The sequence below is a fragment of the Mya arenaria genome, chromosome 15, assembly GCF_026914265.1.
Source record: "Mya arenaria isolate MELC-2E11 chromosome 15, ASM2691426v1".
Taxonomy (NCBI): domain Eukaryota; kingdom Metazoa; phylum Mollusca; class Bivalvia; order Myida; family Myidae; genus Mya; species Mya arenaria.
Window position 1 is genome coordinate 35,332,395 of NC_069136.1, and position 6,779 is coordinate 35,339,173.

Sequence of the window (6,779 nt, forward strand, 5' to 3'; positions counted from 1 at the left end):
ACAAAGGAAAATCATTCTAATTAAATACTGGTCGAAATTACTAAACAGTAACCCAAACTCTTTATTATTCAAATCGTATAGTATGCTTAAAAATACAGTGGACGATGGATCAATTAATAAAGCCAACTGGGCATTTCATATAAAAAGCATTCTACAAGAATGCGGAATGAATGACATATGGGTGAACCAAGCAAGAACTCAAATTAACACCACATTAATTATTCAAAGAATAACAGATATCTATAAACAGTCATGGTACTCAAGAATAAACAACTCCAGTAAACTTGAAACATACTGTCTATTTAAACACGAATTTGTACTTGAAAATTATCTAGACCGAATTAAATGTAAAAAGTACCGAATAGCATTAACCAAATTAGAACCAGTTCTCACACACTACAAATAGAAACGGGGAGATATAACAATATTCCAAGAACACAGAGAATTTGTACAAACTGCAGTCAAAACCAAGTAGAATCAGAATACCATTTTCTTTTAGTATGTCCAAAATTTAGGGATGTACGTAAACAATTCTTTAAACCAACTATTGCCACTGGCCTAATATACACAAGTTTACAAAATAATTATGCGAAGAAACCATTAACACAACCATCAATATAGCAAAATATATATACCATGCAAATAACCTAAGAACTTAAAATAAATAACATCATTATTCAATCTCACCAGTTGGACAGTCTACATTTGAATAATACCATACAAAATATTGCAACTTACCATACATTGCTGCAACTAATTCACTCTATATTCATGGTTGGAATGTCATTCACAAATGTATAATACTTTTCATTCATAGAAAGTTGGGTGTAGTACCACATAGCACGTGGGTGTCAAGTCATTGAGTACATACAAAAACACGAGTTAGCTCAAGATATTCACGACTGGATAAATACTACTACATCTAACTTCTGTTAAACAAACACTCGGACTTTGGTGAATTAATTTTTGTTCTATCAAATTGTTAATAACAAAATGTTCTATTTAAGCATTCTAGATTTACCTTTAATTGCAAAATAATTAACTACTACTGACTAACAATCATTTATCTTTATGTTCACATTTTATTTTTATGCTTCTCGCTAAGTTCTACCTGTTTGCTCATAAACTGTTTGTATGCTATAGGCATTATTGCCTGAATGCATTAAAAGTTGTTGTTGTTGTTGTTGTTGTTGTTGTTGTTGTTGTTGTTGTTGTTGTTGTTGTCCTATCTGATTTTTTGTCAGCTGCACTTCTTTTCCCGGATTTTTGCAAAGATTGGCTCGTTCCAAGACCAAAAAAGGTTGCAAAACGTTCAATCTGCGAAAGTGCAGTTTTAACAAGGTTATCCTTGTCATTTCCAAATAAACAAAACGATTACGCCCTTTTAACAAAACTGTTGTTCGTGATAAAGTAAATGAACTTTCTTATTTTAGGACAGAGTCAAATGTAAAGCTGACAACGTCGTTGACTAGTAGAGTGGTTGCCCATCAATAAATCAACATATGGTCCTCAAATGTCCAAGAAGGTTTATTTTCACAACAATAAGTTACTTTGAATTGACAATACACAATAATTTTGTCTGAATGTAAAACATTAGAACAGTATTTGAGTTTAATCGACATAATGTATATAAAGATACCATCAACACGTGTTATTTAGTGGAGGGCGATAAAAGTGCGGGTGATTGGTAGTGGCTAGTGTGACGGCACAGTGCTTGTGTTAAGGTATTCAACACGCCAGTTATGTATGAGCCTAATTTAGCCACATTGTTATTTCTGCAGAGAGATCAAAATATTTACGCGGTATAAAAACATCAGTTATGAGTAACCGCCTGTCAAGATTTTCCGTAGCAGAATATAAACAATGAAAAATGTTTGAAATGTTCTGCTATGAAATATACTCGTACAAAAACGAATAACAAATATTATCAAGAAATTCCCGAACTTTGAACAAAATTTCAGACAAAAAATTCAACCATTTTTCAACAATATTTTATATATGGTAGTAGTGCCGTTGTTTCGATTAAAGGTAAAACAAATATGTACCCTACTGCTTGAACAATATTCGTACGATAAAAATTATCACTTACCTGGAAATACTTGTATTCAACTTTTGTAACGATAAACTGAATTATCCATCATGTTTCAATTTCAACTTGCATGAGAAGAATAGACGCAATGATCTTCTTCTTTATACATACATATATAACAGGTTCCCTTGAGTGTCACATGATGAACACCGTACATGTAACCCTAGAACTTTCCGATCTGATTGTGTGAACGTGAAATTTATGTTTGATTAATATGTTACCTAGCCACGCCTGCTAAACGCGCATATACCTTTAAGTTCGTCTATTCACTCCCACTTTGATCACCGGAAGATGCACAACTCCATTTATTTTAAGCACCGGTACGCATGTGTCTACGTGTATTATTTCAATTATGTCATATCTATTCGACGGTATTCTACAACCTTAAAGTAATTATTTTTTGGTTATCTAATATATATAATTGTTTACTTTTGCTTTGCCAAATAATGTCGACAAGAGCCGGGCGTAGCCCCGTCGCAAGCCGGACTAATATAAGTTAAGCAGATATAAAAAAATGTTTATAAGAATGGCTAAAAGTAAATTTGGCGTTGGCTTTTATCAGTTTTTATGGCTGTAATTGGATGCAGCGTTTCATTGAAGACAATAAAGTATATATTTATCAGAATAATCAACGACCAGCATAATGAATGATGAATACCACATCATGCCAGCGCAATTTTGCGAACTCATCCAATGTACTATACAACTATACACAGACGAAAATTATTTAGAACTATCCAATAATAACACATGTGATACCATATTAAACCACCATGAATAACTATTTTCAAGAAAGCCAAAATTCCCCATATTCCGGCTAACAATTTCGAAAATTGGTCGGGAGATTATTGAATAAGTGTTTACTTTGAAATATTACTCATTAGGCCGGTTGGTCGAGTTTATAGGCTTACAAATCAAATGGATTATACCCATTGTAATTTTACCGTTGCCATTGAAGTATAAACCTAAATTGAAAAAGAAACAGCTCAGCAATTGGCCAAAATGTGTATAGCCTGACTGTTTAGCTTGTTTGTGAACCCTTTTGTAATCGAGTTTCTAACTTCTATTTTTTTCGCCTTTTTATCATTCAAAGAGCATCGATAAAAGAATTTCACATAAGTTTGCCATACTGTTGGAAGAATTGTTGAGTATCAATAGAGTTTGTGGTATGGGTTTCGCGCTAAAGTAATTTGTAATTCACCACCAATATTTCTAACAAAAAAATGTGTTTCTTTGCAGGTACAAATAAAGTTCAAACTGTCACGATACTAAAAGACGATAAGACGATTAAAGTACATCATCTTGTTGTTTAATATGAATTCAGATCATAAAACTGATGTTTGTTTATAATGGACCAATTGTCCATAACTTGTTTAGCGTACACAAAGTGATAAACGACATCGGCGTTAACTATGGAAAGCGAACAACTCTATATGATATGCTCCTACAAATACAAGTAGAGCTAAGAAATAGTAATATTTATGCAAAAAGCTACAGAAACAAGCTCAGTAGCAAAAAGTTTTTAAATATAAACCCGGTTTAATGGCACTGGGTAAACACCAAAGCTATAGAACATCAAATCACAAACAAGAAACATGGAAGAACAGCACAAAACTCCACAAGAAGCACAGTGCATACATACTATATAAAAAAACTTAGGTATGTTTATCAAGGATTGTTAGGTACCGCCTTGGAACGGTCAGTAAAATGTAAATTTACTGGGGGTTTTAACCAGTCTGTGTGCACAACCTCACTCTCACTCTTATAAGTCTGAAATCTTGTCCGAAAAACTGCATATCATACCATGAAAAATTCACAGCAATTCAGATTATAAAATGATAAATGATGAACGTTATTCACGTTGTTAATTTTAACAAAGTTCTGATCAATGGGACCAATGTCTTCAGAAATAAAAACTACTATGAGGTATATGTCTAAACATATGTGTTATGCTATGTTAAGACAATGGGTCGTTTATTCAGAAGGTGAATACATCTCATTATATATGACGCCTCCAACATAAATGACGCAACACCATTGATCCAGGCCTGGTCTACCGGTGACCCCATAGGTTTCCATTTTAGGACATCAAACTGATATCGTGCCAAAATGGCGTCTATTTTCCGATTATGATGAATATTCCGATTAATAAATGAAACAGTTAAACTTGTTAACAGGTTGTCGACGTGATATATACGTTACGGGGTCAGTAGGTGACCCGATATGGGATATACGGTGCGCAGGAAACCATATTCGGGTTCGAACTTCGCTTTCACCCGTTATGGTTTCCTTTGGTTTAACTTAAAAATAGGTTTTCACTGCAAGATGTTTATGTATTGCCGATACTGCCAATAAATGTTTTAGTTTCAATTGATTTTATCAATAAACCATTAACAATTTCGCCATTCGAATTATTTGCCTTTGATATTTGGTAAATTAAAAAAAATAATAAAAAATTGTCAAACTAGAACTAAAAGCATTACGAACATATTTGTTGTTGTTGTTTTTTTTTCCATTAACATTGTATGCATTTCCTAGCTTGGACCCAAACTTTAACTAAGTTCTTATAGAATCCCTAGAATAGTATTACTTATTTAATACTTTTGAGGCTATCTAGATCCTTATAGAATACTAAGAAGTATTAGCCTAATTCATTTTGGAAGTAATTTAGTACGATTGTTCAACTTGTTTCATGGATATCAATTAGGCATTTGAACCAGTTTAACTTAATACCAATGAAATAAACTTCCGATTCTGTCATTTTTCTATATTTTTTACATTTATTCAATTACATGTTTGACATTCGGTTCAATCATTTCATAAGTATTTCCTTAATTCGGCCTCAGTATATTTCCAACCATTTCAGGTTTGGTTTTATTTGAAATGAAAATTGACCACATGTTTAATAATTTGAACTATAATGCCCCTCTTTAGAAAATGTCATTATTCACCGTGCCCCTGAAGTTATTCCATACAATGCACGGGCATGGCACCTGAAACCAAACCTAGGTGACGTCATCGTAACGGCCAAAAAAACTCACGATTCAACAAGCTCGTTTCCACACACACATTTATATAGAGGACATCAAAAACTCAGGGATGTGCTTGCACGATTTTGTGAATCGGGGACCGATCGTGGCCCAAATCCTGAGAATAGCTATGGCCACGACCATGCCCCGGTTACTCTTCGACGTTAGCACGAGTGTCAACCAATGTTTACAACCACAACGGTACGATCTTTTGCGCCTATTTTACAGTTTACTTCGACTGTACTACGGCAGCGTTTCGATAAGTCCACCGACGTCGAGAAGCTGTTGTTTATTGTGTATTGCTGGGACTTGTACTCTTGCCGTAAAATAGATCGGGACCATTGTCCTGACAGACTTAATGTCGTACAGATATCGCTGGTTGGCCAAGTTATTTCTATACTACTCGATAAGGCCTCAATAAATCGTTTCACAAGTAGGGCAATGATTGATCTACTATCAACTAACACCATCTTAGATTAAGGTAGAAAATCGTTGGCACATATGTGACGGCATAATCATGAATCTTGCGTTGTTTAAAAAATACCAGGAATACTTTTCAAATACCTTCACTACGACTTTGTAAAATGTTTGAGGACGCGGATACGTGTTTACAAATTCCAATTGACAGTTGATAACACCGAAATATTTAGCTTCTTAGCCCCGTTTTACATATTAAATATCGAACAAGAGTTGTTACCCTTTTGAAAAATAAAAAATTAAACCCAAGCTGGTGCGTTAGGAGTTTGGTTCAGTGTATATACTAGTTCATACGTTATAAGGAGTAGTACCCTAGCCGTTTGTCAAAATACAGTATTAACATAGACAAATAGCATTGTGAACTCTTCTCAGCTTACTACTGGACCTCTAATCATAATAGAAACATTTGGGGCATGTTTATGGATGGAAACTGTCTACGTATTTTTCAACAAGTCATTATGAAAGAGTTATTTTAGTGACCCCTTTTTGTGACCTAAAGCAATCGTAACCTTGACCTTTAGTACTCTCAATTAGTAATATGTTGCCGAAAGTTATATTCCAAAATTGAAGGTGTTATTAAAGAATAGGAACGCATTGTAATGAATAGTTTATTATTTGATAAACAAGCGTAAAATTAACAAAAATACGAGTGACATGTAAAGAATATACTTGTAATGCTTATTACAATTTTATTTAACATCAATGTATCTGAATCAAGGCCAACCACCATTAACAAACAACGTCGAACATTAACATACATAAATATTGCATAGTAATATTATATGTTAACTGAGAAAACTAGAATACCATAACATTTACAAATGCTTACACTTTTTAACATTATCTAGGGTAAGATACTGGTATACACAACAACATATCGTTTAATTGTTAATTATTAACATGGAATCACTATATATCCAGTTTTAAAAATAATTAACGGTCAATTCCTAAGACAAAACACAAGTTAACAAACTATGTTCTGATTACTCAGAGCTTTGTTAAAGGTAACACAAATGTTAATAAAACATCATCGTTATTACCTTCAAATCTTTACTTATCTGAAAGTTTAATACACTGATGATCTGCAGAATATTAACACGATTTGAGAAACCTGTCTCAGCTGTACAATATATACAATAGTGGACAAGAAAACAAAGTCTTCTGTTGCATTTGATAACACAAAA